The sequence below is a fragment of the Triticum urartu genome, chromosome 5 (assembly GCF_003073215.2).
Source record: "Triticum urartu cultivar G1812 chromosome 5, Tu2.1, whole genome shotgun sequence".
NCBI lineage: Eukaryota > Viridiplantae > Streptophyta > Magnoliopsida > Poales > Poaceae > Triticum > Triticum urartu.
Window position 1 is genome coordinate 136485299 of NC_053026.1, and position 18268 is coordinate 136503566.

Sequence of the window (18268 nt, forward strand, 5' to 3'; positions counted from 1 at the left end):
GGGCCCACACCCTTGCCACGAGGGTGGGGGCGCCCCCCTACCTCGTGGGCCCCCTGGAGACCCCCCGACTCCAACTCCAACTCTATATAACTGCTTTCGGGGAGAAAAAAATAGAAGAGAGGAAATCATTGTGTTTTACAATACGGAGCCGCCGCCAAGCCCTAAAACCTCTCGGGAAGGCTGATGTGGAGTCCGTTCAGGGCTCCGAAGAGGGGGATTCGTCGCCGTCGTCATCATCAACCATCCTCCATCACCAATTTCATGATGCTCACCACCGTGCGTGAGTAATTCCATCGTAGGCTTGCTGGACGGTGATAGGTTGGATGAGATTGACCATGTAATCGAGTTAGTTTTGTTAGGGTTTGATCCCTAGTATCCACTATGTTCTGAGATTGATGTTGCTATGACTTTGCTATGCTTAATGCTTGTCACTAGGGCCCGAGTGCCATGATTTCAGATCTGAACCTATTATGTTTTCATCAATATATGAGAGTTCTAGATCCTATCTTGCAAGTCGATAGTCACCTATTATGTGTTATGATCCGTTAACCCCGAAGTGACAATAATCGGGATACTTACCGGTGATGACCGTAGTTTGAAGAGTTCATGTATTCACTATGTGTTAATGCTTTGTTCCGGTTCTCTATTAAAAGAGGCCTTAATATCCCTTAGTTTCCATTAGGAGCCCGCTGCCACGGGAGGGTAGGACAAAAGATGTCATGCAATTTCTTTTCCATAAGCACGTATGACTATATTCGGAATACATGCCTACATTACATTGACGAATTGGAGCTAGTTCTGTGTCACCCTATGTTATGACTGTTACATGATGAACCACATCCGGCATAATTATCCATCATTGATCCGATGCCTATGAGCTTTCCATATACTGGTTTACGCTTATTTACTTTCCCGTTGCTATTGTTACAATCACTACATAATACCAAAAATATTACTTTGCTTTCATTGCTCTTTTGTTACTTTTACCATCACTATCATATTACTTGGCTACTAAACACTTTGCTGCAAATACTAAGTTTCTAGGTGTGGTTGAATTGACAACTCAGCTGCTAATACCTGAGAATATTCTTTGGCTCCCCTTGTGTCGAATCAATAATTTGGGTTGAATACTCTACCCTCGAAAGTTGTTGCGATCCCCTATACTTGTGGGTTATCAGTCTTGCACTCAGTTTCTTCAAGAATAGCAACGGGATGCTCATGATAAGATAGGTCTTCTTGGAGATCAATCTCTTCGAAGTTGATGGTGCGCTCAGGAGTCTTGAAGCACTTGCGAAGCTGTGACATGTGAAACACGTCATGCACATTTGCGAAGTTGGACGGAAGCTCAAGTTGATAGGCGAGGTCGCCTATTTTTCCAATGATCTTGAAAGGACCCACATATCTAGGGGCAAGCTTCCCTTTGATACCAAAGCGACGAGTGCCTTTCATTGGAGAGACGCGGAGGTAGACATGGTCTCCGATCTGGAAAGCCAAGTCATGGTGCTTGCTATCATAGTAACTCTTCTGGCGCGATTGCGCGGCTTTGAGATTTTCACGGATGACTTTGCACATTTCTTCAGCCTTTGTGATTAAGTCATTGCCAAGAAGTTGGCGTTCACCAGTCTCTGACCAATTAAGAGGAGTACGGCACTTTCTGCCATAGAGAATCTCGAATGGGGCCTTGCCCGAACTCGCTTTGAAGCTGTTGTTGTAGGAGAACTCGGCATATGGAAGACAATCTTCCCACTTCATACCGAAGGAAATTACACAAGCCCTAAGCATATCCTCAAAGATTTGATTGGCTCGCTCGACTTGGCCACTAGTTTGAGGATGGAAGGTTGTGCTGAAGCGAATGTTGGTGCCCATGGCCTTCTGAAAGGAGTCCCAGAACTTAGAAGTGAAGATGCTTCCATGATATGAAGATATCAATTGCGGAATGCCGTGCAAGGAGACAATCCTGGAGGTGTGTATAGCTCTGCCAGCTGAGCTGCTGTGATAGATTCTTTGATTGGAAGGAAATGAGCCACTTTAGTAAGCTTTTCGATGACAATGAAGATAGCATCATTTCCATGCTTGGACTTGGGAAATCCAGTCATGAAGTCCATCTCGATATGGTCAAACTTCCATTCTGGAATGGCAAGAGGTTGGAGGAGACCATCTGGTCGTTGGTGTTCTGCTTTCACCCTTCTGCAGACATCACATTCATTCACGAATTGAGCAATTTCTCGCTTCATTCGAGTCCACCAATACGACTGCTTGAGGTCATGGTACATCTTTGTACTGCCAGGATGAATGGATAGAAGGGAATTGTGAGCCTCGTTCATAATGACTTTCCTTAGATCACCTTTAGGAACCACACTTCGATCCTCGAAGAATAGAGTGTCTTTGTCATCAATACGATAGCACTTGTATTTGGGTTGGCTCTTAGCAATCCCATTTTTCACCTTCTTCACCATGGCATCAAGAATTTGTTCCTCACGAATTTGATCTTCCAAAGTAGGAGAAACTTGGAGATTGTCAAGAAAGCCTTGAGGAACAACATGGAGATTCAGTTTGCGGAAAGCTTCACAAAGGTCCGGTTGGAAGGGCTTTAGAATTAAGCTGTTGCAGTAAGCCTTCCTGCTCAAAGCATCTGCAATGACATTGGCCTTGCCTGGAGTATATTTATAACACCCACAATGCGGCTATATCTCCCACGTGTCGGGGCACGACTTAGAGGCATAGCCGCATGGTAGGTCTGTCGCAAGAGGTGTAATCTTTACACATCCCATGTACTGTATAAGAAAGGGATAAACAGTCGGCTTACAATCGTCACTTCACACAATACATAAATAGACATACATCATCCAGAATACAATCAAGGTCCGACTATGGAACCAAAATAAAGAAAGACAACCCCAAATGCTAGATCCCCGATCGTCCCAACTGGGCTCCTCTACTGATCATCCGAAAAAGAAACATAGTAACGGCCCGAATCCTCGTCGAACTCCCACTTGAGTTCGGTAGCGTCCCTTGCACTGGCATCATCGGCACCTGCATCTGTTTGGAAGTATCTGTGAGTCACGGGGATTCAGCAATCTCACACCCGTGAGAGCAAGACTATTTAAGCTTATGGGTAGGAAAGGGGTAGTGAGGTGGAGCTGCAGCAAAGCACTAAGCATATATGGTGGCTAACTTACGCAAATGAGAGTGAGAAGAGAAGCAAAGCTCGGTCGAGAAGCTAATAGTGATCAAGAAGTGATCCTGAAGCTACTTACATTCAAGCATAACACGAGACCGTGTTCTCTTCCCAGACTCCGCCAAAGAGAGACCATCAAGGCTACACACGCGGTTGATTCATTTTTATTAAGTTAAGTGTCAAGTTTTCTACAACCGGATATTAACAAATTCCCATCTGCCGATAACCGCGGGCACGGCTTTCGAAAGTTCAAAACCCTGCGGGGGTGTCCCAACTTAGCCCAGCTTTCTCTCAATAATCGCTCCATGCTCGATACTTCTTGTACTGGATATTTTATGATGAAGACCATTGAATTCAAATGGGATTTATTGGAAAGAATTAAACGCAACTCTGAAGATTGGGACCTCGACGAAGGTAAGGAGACAGGTATAACACCTAAGTTTGATTGTGTTAAATCTTTTGTGGATACCGATGCATTTCATGAATTTAGCACTAAATATGGACTTGACTCTGAGATAGTAGCTTCCTTTTGTGAATCATTTGATACTCATGTTGATCTCCCTAAGGAGAAGTGGTTCAAATATAATCCTCCCATTGAACTAAAAGTAGTTGCACCTATTAAAGTTGAAGAAAAGACTATCACTTATAATGATCCTGTTGTTCCTACTGCTTATGTTGAGAAACCACCTTTGCCTGTTAGAATAAAGGATCATGCTAAAGTTTCAACTGTAGTCAACAAGAGTAATATTAAGACACCCAAACCCCCTGAACAAATGAAAGTTGAACCTAATATTGCTATGGTGAAAGATCTCTTGGCTGATAATATTGATGGGCATTTACTTCTGTGATGAGACTGCTGGAATTTCTAGACCTGACACGAAAAATAAACATAAACCTGTTGTAGGCATGCATGTTATATCTGTTAAAATAGGAGATCATTGCTATAATGGCTTATGTGATATGGGTGCTAGTGCAAGTGCAATACCTCATTCCTTATACAAAGAAATTATGCATGATATTGCACCTGCTGAGATAGAAGATATCGATCTTACCATTAAGCTTGCCAATAGAGATACTATTTCACCAATTGGGATTGTTAGAGATGTTGAAGTCTTGAGTGGGAAGGTTAAATATCCTGCTTATTTTCTTGTGCTTAGTTCCCCACAAGATAGCTTTTGTCCCATTATATTTGGTAGACCCTTCTTGAATATTGTTAATGCTAAGATAGACTGCGATAAGGAGATTGTTTCTGTTGGTTTAGGGGATATGTCTCATGAGTTTAATTTTGCTAAGTTTCGTAGACAACCCCGTGATGAGGAATTGCATAGTAAAGATGAAATTATTGGTATTGCTTCTATTGTCGTGCCTCCTACTGATCCTTTAGAACAATATTAGCTAGACCATGAAAATGATATGTTCATGAATGAAAGAAGGTAAATAGATGAAGTATTCTTTAAACAGGGACCTATTCTAAAACACAACTTGCCTGTTGAAATCCTAGGGGATCCTCCTCCACCCAAGGGTGATCCCGTGTTTGTGCTTAAACCTTTACCTGATACTCTTAAATATGCTTATCTTGATGAAAAGAAGATATATCCTGTTATTATTAGTGCTAACCTTTCAGAGAAAGAGGAAGAAAAATTATTGAAAACTCTGAAGAAGCACCGCGCTGCTATTGGATATAGTCTTGATGATCTTAAAGGCATTAGTCCCACTCCATGTCAACACAAAATAAATTTGGTGAAAGACGCCAAACCAGTTATTGATCACCAACGACGGCTAAATCCTAAGATGAAAGAAGTGATAAGAAAGGAAATATTAAAGCTCCTTGAGGCAGGTATAATTTATCCCGTTGCTTATAGTCAGTGGGTAAGTCATGTCCATTGTGTCCCTAAGAAGGGAGGTATTACTGTAGTTCCTAATGATAAAGATGAATTGATCCCGCAAAGAATTATTACAGGATATAGAATGGTAATTGATTTCCGAAAATTAAATAAAGCTACTAAAAAGGATCATTACCCTTTGCCTTTCATTGATCAAATGCTAGAAAGATTATCCAAACATACACATTTTTTCTTTCTAGATGGTTACTCTGGCTTCTCTCAAATACCTGTGTCAGTTGATGATCAAGCAAAGACCACTTTTACTTGCCCTTTCGGTACTTTTTCTTATAGACACATGCCTTTTGGTTTATGTAATGCACCTACTACCTTTTAAAGATGCATGATGGCTATATTCTCTGACTTTTGTGAGAAGATTTAAGAGGTTTTCATGGACGATTTCTCCGTTTATGGATCCTCTTTTGTAACATCCCAAATTTTCAATTTGGAATGTTATACACTAGATCATCATTGCCTATCATATTTATTGCATTTTGGTTGATCCTAGAAAATTCTACGCAACTCAAGGACCCTCGGAGAGAGCTGGGGATTTCGTTATTTTCATATTTGAGTTTTTCTCAAATTTTGAAAATAGGATCATTTGATTTTATTTATTTTATCTTCAATTATTTCTATCACAAAAATATGAGAGAGGGAATAAAATGACTTTCCCAAAATAAAGAAATATTGAGGATTTAATAAAAAATCAAATAAGATTTTATTTTGGTTTTATTTGCTATTTTATTTGAATTTAGGAAAAATGCGCGGTTTTCAAAATTGCATTTAGGCCCCAAATAAATGTTCTTCCTCTGCGGCTTGATTATAGAAGCCGGGGAAAATTTATTTCGGGATTTTTGGAATCTGTTTAGTATTCCTTTTGTTTTTTTCTAAGCATAATTATTAAAAAAAGAGTCCGAACCGACTCTGGGCCGTAACCGGCCAGGACTCCGCCTGGCCGGGCCCTTTATATAGCGCCGCCGATGCCCGAGGCCAGCCCAGTCGCGCCCCGCCCCCAAAACCCTAACCCTAGGCCGCCGCCGCCGCCTCGCCGCCCGCGCCGCCGCCGGAGGTAGCTTTTCTCGCCGCCGGTTTTTTTAGAAAACTGATCGGTTTTCCGTCGGTTTTGTTCGATTTTTTTAGCTTCGTTTTTTTAAATAGATCAGTTTTCCGGTTTATTTAATTAGCGAACGTTCACCTGTTCGTTCGTTTTAACGAACGTTCGTCGTTTTTCTTTTTCTCGGATTAAATCCGCGATTTTTCTGATCGCGATTCCTGATCCGATTTTTGTTTTAGTCTAACTTTTCGCTCGTTTATCGGAATCAGGCGATTCAAGCGCCTGGAGTTTCGTTTGCCGGAGTTCTTAAGTTGAACTTTCTGGTTAGATCTCTTATTTGAGTTTTACCTGTGCATTAGTTGAGTACTTATTGTATGCTTGTTTGTTTGCGATAGAGTACCCGGAGTGTGCCGCTTGCTACTTCGAATCGCTAGGTTTTGCGGATCATCAGCAAGGCAAGTAACACTTTGATCATACCTCCTACTACCTAGTTTTATTGCATTAGATCAATCCTCACACATTGCATGATTAGGATCTAATTAAATTGTGGGTTGGGAAGTAGATGAGGTAGTACCTATTACCTGTTATTAACAAACCTTTGGGAGTTACTTCTACGTTGCTTATTATGCCATGCTATGCTAGTAGACATGGATTGGGTGAGTGTATCCATGACAGATGTGAGATTGTTAATTAATGGTTTATTTAAGGTGGCAACCTAAACACACATCTGGGTGGATTGAGGCACCTGGGTATTCCAGTGACTGCCTGTTTTCTTTTGGACCGCCACCCAGGCTCAAAGGGATCATGAGATTGTTCATGCTAGAAACTTCCTTGTGCAGCCACAAGCTACTATGGGCTCTAGCATAGTTGAGTAGGTTGTGCGACCTCTTACAGTGGTAGACTAGCAAATGTAGGGGAAAGTAGGTGTAAAGGTCTACCCAATCGTAAGGTGCTAGCGCTTCTGAAAGACTATGTCTCGGTCATCTGTTTCTCAAACATCATGTAGTGCGAGAAATCAAACGGAGGCGATCGAGTCTTGTGGGGAAAAGTGCGCAAACCTCTGCAGAGTGTATAAACTAATCATGGTTAGCCGTGTCCCTGGTTATGGACATCTTGAGTATCTAGTACTTGGATTATCATGTGAATCTCATCATGTTACAATAAAGTTAATTGTTGGGTTTTGTTTAATGATGATACTTAATTGGGATTGAGAATGCTGTCAACCATTCTCAATGTTTAACAACTACCATGATAGTTAAATAAAATTTATTCCTTTGAAGTAGGAAAAATTGGCTTTATGCAAAATTGTGACCATAGAGCTTTCCACCAGCCAAAAATGCATATAGTATAGCTTTATTCTTTCATTACTCTCTATGTGTTACATTGCCAGCATATTCCATGTGCTGACCCGTTTCGGGCTGCAATGTTAATGTTGCAGACTTTTCAGACGACGATTGAGGTGCCTTTAGGTCATGGTTCTATACTCAGTGATGCCGTTGGAGTTGATGGACTCACTTATCTTAAAAGCCTTCTACTGTTATCGTTATTAGATGGCCTTAAGCCATAGTTATTGCAATAAGCTCTCTTTTGAGGCACTCGATGTAATAAGTGTGTGATTGCTACTCTGTTATAAATCCTTCAAGTACTGTGTGGTGTCAGCATTACTGATCCAGGGATGACACATGAGCACAGGGATTGGACCGTTTGAGGTCTGGTCGCTACATCTTTTGATGATTGCTTGAGCAACCTTGATCAAGTTTTGTAGAGATGTGAAGAAACTAATCTTGTCTTGAACTGGGAGAAGTGCCACTTTATGATTAATGAAGGTATTGTCTTGGGGCATAAAATTTCTACGTTGGGAGTTACTTCTACGTTGCTTATTACACTACTAGGAAAAGGGCTACTAATGGCGCACCAGTTTTGCCCACTAATGGCGCACTGCTATGGTGCGCCATTAGTATCACGCCACTAGTATTTCTTACTAATGGCGCCACCATCGGTGCGCCATTAGTATCTGGTATACTAATGGCGCACCAAGCAGTGCGCCATTAGTATAGAACACCATGCGCCATTAGTATGCCTCCCAGGGGGGCCATATTTAACCATGTGCTTTGGCATACTAATGGCGCTGTTGTGTGATGCGCCATTAGTGTGATTATAACAGTGCGCCATTAGTGTCTTGTGTGTGCGCCACTAGTATGAATATTAGGGATTTTTTTCATTTCTGATATTTTCACAGGTTAAAAAATATTAGAGATAACATACAACACAGATCTGCTTAGCTTACATACAGGGGGCCATATGTAACGATGTTACCTGCGTCCACCAGATCATATCCAACACACAAGTTTCATCATATATACATACATAGCCAACACATAGTTCCATCGTTACATATTACAAAAGTTTCACAATGTTCATTCAACACCGTTATCCATCAATTCACAAAAGTTTCACATTGATACAAAATAAAAACACAAATGGAAAAGAAGCACTCCATCCATGCAAGCTTCCATGAATTAAATCAAATCTGCAAAATGATAAACAAGAAGTTAGAAGAAGAAGAAGAAGAAGAAGAAGAAGAGAAGAAGAAGAAGAAGAAGAAGAAGAAGACTAGAAGAAGAATAAGAAGAAGAATAAGAAGAAGACTATAATCTTACTATGTAAACTTGATCATTTTGTGCTAATATAAATAATTTTGGAGCTAACCTATAGGAAACTAAGCATATAAGCTCTAAGTTAGCATATTAGAGCCAACTTAAGTAAAATGAAGCTAACCTATGTCATTTTGGATAAGAAGAAGAAGAAGACTATAAGCTTATTATGTAAACTTGATCATTTTGTGCTAACATAAGTAATTTTGGAGCTAACCTATAGGAAACTAAGCATATAAGCTCTAAGTTAGCATATTAGAGCCAACTTAGGTAAAATGAAGCTAACCTATGTCATTTTGGATAAGAAGAAGAATAAGAAGAAGACTATAAGCTTATTATGCAAACTTGATCATTTTGTGCTAACATAAGTAATTTTGGAGCTAACCTATAGGAAACTAAGCATATTAGAGATAAATAGGTAACTAAGTATATATATATATATCATTTTGGAGATCTGACATACCTGACATAGTTCAGTTCTCATTGTTCTTCTCCTTCTCCTTCCTCAGCCTGATGCGTCAAGAGCGGCGAGGCGGTGGAGGCAGTGGAGGCAGCTGTGGGATGTAGTCTTCTACCACAATTGGCTTGGTCATGTCGCCCAGCTGTGGGATCGCCGGCGCCACCACCGGTGCGTGGTAATTGTCAGGCACCACTACCATCGCGAGGCCACCCTCAGCCACCACCATCTCTAGCCCATGGTCAGCCACCACCATCTCTTGCCCATGGCCAGCCACCACCATCTCTTGCCCATGGTCAGCCACCACCATCTCTTGCACCTGGTCAGCCACCACCATCTCTTGCCCTTGGTCAGCCACCACTAGCGCTAGGTCATCCTCAGCCTGATGCCCATCGTCATCCTGCAGCTCCTCATCCCCACTATGGTCCTCTTCTCCCCCACTCCAGTCTGGATCATCCTTCTTGTTGTCTTCGCTGCTGCCAGAATCGCTGCTACTTTCGCTAAGGCTAGAATCGCTGTTGCTTTTGCTACAGCCATAATCGCTGCTGCTTTGGCTGTAGCCAGTGTCGCTGCTGCTGCTCCCATTGCCTGTCCAAATGCAACAATGACCGGTAACAATCGATGTGAGACAAAGTGAAATATGGAGGAATAAGAAGAGGCAGAACGCACTGGCATCTTCGTCTTCAGCGTAGCGCATGCGACACATAGTCTTGTTGAAAACTTTCACGATGAGCATTGTGGCGTTATTGTCGTACCTCAAGAGAAGAAAGTACCCGGTCCGCAGGTCGTAGGCACTGTAGAACTTCTCCCAGCCATGGCACAGGTACATGTGGCCCTCCTCGATCACCAACTCCACGTCCCACAACCTGCGAACCCCGCTGCCAGCCTGTCGGAGGTTCACATTATCTGGCAGACTTCACCCAGCATCTTCATAAAAGCGTCAGGCAGCCTCTGCAATTTGGGACAAGGAGTGATGTAGCAAACAACAGAGTTATCATAATGAGATGGGTGAAGGGGAGATCTCTCATTTTATATACCTGCCTTGTGGCTGATACTGAAGAAGAAAGTATGATAGTGAAGAACTCGAAAGCATCCAACTCGTACTCCGGTGAGGCAGAGCGGCGGTGGCTGCTTCCCCCCATCTCTGATAAGCAGCAGAAGAGACCAATTAGTACCCTTACAACATTATAGCAGCATAAATTTTGAGCAGAAGATAATCAACATTAGTCGCAAGTACCCCATATGTCCTATTTTTAGCAAAGTCATGCTAAAATTCACGGAAAATTTCAGCATGACCTTTGCTGAAAATAGGACATATGGAGCACCCGAATTTGCCGGAACGGAAGTTAATCGACATTCCGGCAAACTCAAGGGCCTCTCAGGGTACCTGCAAATTCATCACGACACAATGGTCGGAGACAAAACCCAGCAACTTTACAAGTCTTTCACAGATTTGTTTGCAAGTTCTGATATGTAATAAAGATGAGCCTCAAGATACAACACATCAAGCATGGAAAACTAGTCAAACGTTTGAGATATCGAGTTTCAAGACATTATACTGCAATTCACTCATAAAGCCATGATTAAATGTGCATAACTACCATTGAGAAAATAATAGGTCTCATCTTCTCATGCATAAACTGCATATCCAGAAGGCACATAGCTAGAAAGGGTGAAAATTACATGGACATTAACCTGTCTAGTTTTTCATTATGGGATTGCTAAACATCACACATAACAGTACCACCCAAACTTTGAGCTGGCATAGAGAGAGCAATGCCATTTTTTGCAACATCAAAACTGAAAAATCAATACACTTTCTAGCATAAGACTAATCTTTTCACCAATGAGCCAAGAGAAAAAGGAATTAGCCTGCTGTTCTCAGACCTGGATTCTAGATGAATTCTATAAGCAAGTGAATCCAGGAATAAAATCATGTATTCTTTACCTTTGACTACCAAGGTCGAGACTTGCCACAACAAAGGGAGGAGTAGGTCTGGTCAAAAGGAGACACGATGCCCGGATGAAGAACAAACCCACGACACGATGGCCAATCGACCCTGCGAAATGAGGTGAATAGAGCAGCAGCAGCAGCAAGTCAGCAAGATTTCTACAAGTAGGCAACCTGGGATGATCAAAGAGAAGACTAGCAATTAGTCTGAAACTTTTATGCACAGGGAAGACTACCCTTAGTTATGTGGGGCTTCTAGGCACATCACTGAGTTTGTTCTAGCAAGCGACAGTTTTATGTGAGCTATATGTGGTTCATAGCTGAATGTGATCATACTTCAAACTTTTAACTATATGGGTGGGAAATCTGATGGTTGAACAGCGATTGACTTTGGCAAAAATCAGCGGCTAGTTGAATTCCTTAATTTTAGAATTGAAGCTAATCTCTCGGCTAACCGAATTGCTTACTGCTACTGTAGATGAAAGATTGCAGCAAGAGAGCAAGCAAGCAACTCAGCACAAAACAGATGCAACCTAACTAGTCTCATGGCAAGTACTTAGTACCAAGCAGCAACAACAAATAGGCACGGCGCAGGGTACAAATTACTACAACAAATTTCCATGAACTGTACTGTCAGCAAAAAACCCTGCTAGAATTACAACAACTACAATGAACCTATTTCAAAAAGATGGAAAATGAACACATAAAAAGAACACTACATATACTCATCTATTTTCCTCAGTTTTCTTTAAAAAAGGGACCAAAAAATGGACAAACATGAACTGCAGCTACTGATATGGTCTACTACCAAACATAAACTGCAGAAAAAAGAAAAAGGAGAGGGAAGTGGTTAGGGTTCAAACCCAATACATTAGGTGTACCTAATGCACATTGAGTACTAATTATTCATGTTTGCTAGGCACTACTCCCACAATTTTTTGAACCTAATTTGACCTAAATTCGAGAGGGATTTGACCTAAACCTAGCAAAAGAGAGAAGAAGAGGGCATGGCCGGGAGGGAGGAGAGGAGGAGGAGAGGACAAGAGAGGTAGAGGGAGGAGGGATACCTGACCACGATGAGGTGGTGGCCGGAGCGGAGACAGCGGAGGGCGGAGACAACGAGCTTGGGGGAGGCGGGGATAGACGGCGGGGAGGTCGCGGGCCTCCTCTCCTGGTGGACGTGGGGCCTCCTCTCCTGGTGGATGTGGGGCGGCTCCGAGGCGAGGGAGGCGGCGCTCGGGGGGGAGGCGGGGCTCGGGGGGAGGCGGTGGGGGCGCGTGGGCGCGCGGCTGCGGCGAGGTTAGGTCGAGTGGGGGATCTGGCGAGGGAGGGAGAGAGGCCAGAGGGGAATAGGTGGAGTGGGGGGAGGGTTAGCAATGGCGGACCTCCCCATAGTGCGCCATAAGTACGATGACAGCAATGGCGCACCACCCTCTGGTGTGCCATTAGTAGTTTTTTTCTGATAGCAATGGCGCACCCTCCTCTGGTGTGCCAATAGTAACTTTTTTTCTGACAGCAATGGCGCACCCTCCTCTGGTGCGCCATTAGTAACTTTTTTTCATTATTTCCTGTTGCATCTAATAATTTGTTTTTTATCAAATTTGTTATTTTCATGAGGACTAGAACAGAAGATATCCTCAAATATCATCAATTTTTTTGAAAATATCATCAAAGTTGTTTTTTTATTTTTAATTGAAAATATCATCAAATTTGTTATTTGAAGATATCATCAAATTTCTTATTTGAAAATATCATCAAATTTGTTATTTAAAAATATCTTCAAAAAGTGGGGGAGGGTGCGGGTGTCGGCGGCGGCGGTGGAGCGGGCCGGGGGAAGGTGCGGGGGGTCGGCGACGGCGGTGGAGCGGGGGAGGGTGTAGGGGTGCTCGGCGGCGAGGGGGATCTCGCGAGGGGGATAGCTATCAAGAGGGAGGGGGATCGAGATCGAGTGTCCTCATGAATATTCAATATTTTTTCATATGGAATATGAAAAAATATCATCAAATTTGAAAAAATATTCATGAATTCAAAAAGTGCCCATGAAATTTAAAAATATTCATGATATCAAAAAGTAAAAAAAAAGTGCCCATGAAGTTTAAACAAGTAATGGCGCACTATGCAACGGTGCGTCATTAGTAGTTTTGCAAAAAAGTAAAAAAAATACAGTAGTGGCGCACTCTATGGCTGGTGCGCCATTAGTAGTTCTAACTACTAATGGCGCACTCTGCCCCGATGCGCCATTAGTATGTTTGAAAAAATGAAAAAAAACATTTTGTTACTAGTGGCGCACCATGTGCCTGGTGCGCCATTAGTGTCTTCAACACTAATGGCGCATCTCCACATGGTGCGCCATTAGTATATAGTAGTGGCGCACCACTTCTCCGGTGCGCCATTAGTGTCAATTCCATCTATAGCCCTTTTCCTAGTAGTGTTATGCCATGCTATGCTAGTAGACGTGGATTGGGTGAGTGTATCCATGACAGATGTGAGATTGTTAATTAATGGTTTATTTAAGGTGGCAACCTAAACACACATCTGGGTGGATTGAGGCACCTGGGTATTCCAGCGATTGCCTGTTTTCTTTTGGACCACCACCCAGGCTCAAAGGGATCATGAGCTTGTTCGTGCTAGAAAATTCCGTGTGCAGCCACAAGCTACTATGGGCTCTAGCATAGTTGAGTAGGTTGTGCGACCTCTTATGGTGGTAGACTAGCAGATGTAGGGGAAAGTAGGTGTAACGGTCTACCCGATCGTCAGGTGCTAGCGATTCTGGAAGACTATGTCTCGGTCATCCATTTCTCAAACATCATGTAGTGCGAGAAATCAAACGGAGGCGATTGAGTCTTGTGGGGAAAAGTGCGCAAACCTCTGCAGAGTGTATAAACTAATCATGGTTAGCCGTGTACCCGGTTATGGACATCTTGAGTATCTAGTACTTGGATTATCATGTGAATCTCATCATGTTACAAGAAAGTTAATTGTTGGGTTTTGTTTAATGATGATACTTAATTGGGATTGAGAATGCTGTCAAACATTCTCAATGTTTAACAACTACCATGATAGTTAAATAAAATTTATTTCTTTGCAGTAGGGAAAAATTGGCTTTATGCAAAACTGTGACCATAGAGCTTTCCATCAGCCAAATATGCATATAGTATAGCTTTATTCTTTCATTACTCTCTATGTGTTACATTGCCAGCATATTCCATGTGCTGACCCATTTCGGGCTGCAACGTTAATGTTGCAGACTTTTCAGATGACAATTGAGGTGCCTTTAGGTCGTGGTTCTATACTCAGTGATGCCGTTGGAGTTGATGGACTCACTTATCTTCCAAGCCTTCCGCTATTATCGTTATTAGATGGCCTTAAGCCATAGTTATTGCAATAAGCTCTCTTTTGAGGCACTCGATGTAATAAGTGTGTGATTGCTACTCTGTTATAAATCCTTCAAGTACTGTGTGGTGTCAGCATTACTGATCCAGGGATGACACCTGAGCACAGAGATTGGACCGTTTGAGGTCTGGTCGCTACAAGATGGTATCAGAGCACACACTGACTGTAGGACACGACCACTAAGCTAAAAGACCTAGATCACTACTCACTCTCTTCTCTTTCTGACTTCTCATCTTTTCTACTCTTTTATGATGGCGGACGCAAGGAACAAGTTCACGCAACCGGATAAAGATACACCCTTTGGACGTCACTTGAAGGAAGTCACTAGATACCTGAACATAGAAGTACCAAGCTTCACCGGAACCTACAACGCCACTCTACCTGAAGAGGAGCGCTGGATGATTCAAGTTCAAGTTCCAGGAAGGACGTTCATGCCAGTCACTGAGCCCATAGAGTTTTCTTTTGATGCACCAACTTGGAGTCTAGGAAAGAGCATGCCAGCTCACATCGCCATGGGATGCATTGGAGAAGTTTACCGCAATGATCTCAAGGATACTATCTACCAGGTTTGTGGGCGCCGAGATGAGCACTGGGAGATGATCAGCACCAGGAAGGATAGATCAGTTGCAGCTTTTATCCAGGAGTTAAACCAACACATTCGACGTCAGGAGAACCATATGTGCGCCGACATGATAGATCTGAAGAAGGCGAGGACAAGAATCAAGAAACTGGAGGAAGAACTCAAGGCTACGCGTGAAGAGTATGAAGAGGAAATCAAAGTACTAGTGGATAAGAATGCCAACCTAACCATGAAGATTGGAATATTTATGGGAGGCCCTACACCAGTAGAAGAAGATGAAGAACCCAAGGAGATTCGCCCAGAAGACTACATCATCATCGACTACACTGACTCGGATCCAGATGATAGCGATGATGACTATGTTGATGAAGCTGGAGCAGATATCATGGAGTCTGCAACCGAAGAATATTTCTAGTAGACCACCACAATAGTAGTAGTAGTCCACCATGTAAATATAGTAGTTCGAGCACTTTTGCGATAGTTAGATCGATTGTATGCCCTTGTTTGATTGATTGAATGAACTGAATTGTTTTCTTTTGTCTCATGTGCATATGGGTAGTGTTTTCTCTTTAGACCCCCTCTATTCTTAAATCTCATCTTTTCTAAGCCCTCAGATGCCTCCGAGACGTGACCCCGGATTTACCTTCCCACCGGAGCTCACTCAGTTGATCCAGCAACAGAACACATTGATGCAGTTGCTAGTCCAAAATCAGAATCAGGGGAACAACAACAAGAACCCACAACCACCACCACATGTTGGTCACTTAGCCCATTTTCTTAGGCTGAATCCGCCGGTGTTCTCTAGTAGCACCGAGCCGATAGTAGCAGATGATTGGCTTCGCAAGACAGCTAGAGAATTGACCACATCAGGATGCACAAATACGGAAAAGGTGAAGTTTGCCGCACATCAGCTGGAAGGACCCGCAGCATCATGGTGGGAGAATTTTATAGCCACTTTCCCTATCGACACTGTCACGTGGGACCAGTTCCAGCAGGCTTTTCGTACTGCCCATATTTCAGTAGGAGCTATGGCCATGAAGAAGCGAGAGTTTCGCAACTTGCACCAAGGAGGACGGACAGTTGGCCAGTATGTGGAGGACTTTAGTAAGTTAGCACGTTATGCCCCAGATGACGTTTCTACGGATGCAGCTAAGTAGGAGAAGTTTCTAGAAGGACTGAATGATGAGTTGAGCATGCATTTGATGGTAGCAACCTTCAACAACTACCAGGAGTTGGTAGATCGTGCTCTTATGATTGAAGGGAAGCAGCAGCAGATTGAGAATCGCAAGAGGAAGTATGGACAAGGGAAGTACAATTCAGGAGCTCAGCAAAAGCCACGTTTTACCCCTAGACCGGGAGGACATTTTCAGCATACCCATGGAGGAGGTAGCTCGTAAAACCACAATGGCACCAAGAATGGTAATGGGAATGGAGGAAGCAACGGCCAGAACCGCACCAACCCATGAACCCCAGCCAAGAGAGACCTTAGCCAAGTCACTTGTTTCAAGTGCCAGAAGACCGGACATTATGCCAACGAATGTCCTAAATCACAGAATGGTAATGGCAATGGAAGCTCTGGGAAGAAGCCAAACCCTTTCAACAGGGGACAGGTGAACAACGTTAACGTGGAGGAGGTTGAAGAGCAGTCGGATGCAGTAATCGGTAAGTTTTTGGTTAAGCCATTTACTGCACTCGTTCTTTTTGATACTGGTGCATTGTATTCATACATATCAAGGGGATTCGTGGATAAGTATAACCTGCCCACCAAAGTTCTTAGAACACCAATGTTAGTAAGCTCACCAGGAGCGGAGTACATGGCTAGCCAAGGATGTTTTCAAGTGCCATTGAGTATAGGTAGGCATGTGTTTCCCGCGGATTTAATCATTTTGCAATCACAAGGTTTGGATGTAATTCTGGGTATGGATTTGCTGTCGATGTATGGAGGAAACATCGATTGCGCCAGTAAGTCAATTTTGCTCACCACCCCAGAAGGAAGAAGGATCAAGTATGTATCCCGGCATGTGCCAAAGAGGAATCAGGTAAATTTTTTAATAGGAGTTGTGCAGGAGGAAGTACCAGTGGTGAAGGATTTCCCGGATGTATTTCCAGAAGAATTGCCAGGCATGCCACCGGATAGAGATATTGAGTTTTTGATTGAGCTTTTGCCAGGCACAGGGCCAATATCAAAGAGACCATATAGGATGCCCGCAAAGGATTTGGTGGAGATTAAGAAGCAGATTAAGGAGTTACTGGATAAAGGATATATTCGCCCAAGTTCTTCGCCTTGGGGATGTCCAGTACTTCTAGTGGAAAAGAAAGATGGATCGCTAAGGATGGTTGTTGATTATCGAGGATTGAATGAAGTAACCATCAAGAACAAGTACCCACTACCGATGATCAATGATCTGTTTGATCGATTGCAAGGAGCTAAGGTATTTTCCAAGATCGATCTGCGATCAGGATACCACTAGTTTAAGATTCAAGAACAGGATATACCTAAGACGGCTTTTACCACCAGGTATGGGCTGTACGAGTATACGATTATGTCATTTGGCCTGACTAATGCACCTGCATATTTTATGAACATGATGAACAAGGTGTTTATGGAGTTTCTGGATAAGTTCATTGTAGTGTTCATCGATGATATCCTGGTATACTCAAAGAACGAAGAGGAGCATAAGGAGCATTTGCGTTTGGTACTTGGTAAGCTCAGAGAACATCAGTTATATGCCAAGTTTAGCAAATGTGAGTTTTGGTTGAAGGAAGTTGGATTTCTCGGACACATTATATCGGGAGAAGGTATAGCAGTAGATCCCACTAAGGTTGATACCGTGACAAATTGGGAATCCCAACAATAGTTGGAGAGATCCGGAGTTTTTTTGGACTTGCAGGATACTACAGGAGATTCATTGAGAATTTCTCAAAGATTGCGAAGCCTATGACGGAGTTTTTGAAGAAAGATACGAAGTTCATATGGACTGAGAAATGTGAGGCTAGTTTCCAGGAGTTGAAGAAACGTTTGGTTACATCACCTGTGTTGATTTTGCCAGATCAGACCAAGTATTATGAGGTGTATTGCGACGCTTCACGTCGAGGACTTGGAACAATGCTTATGCAAGAA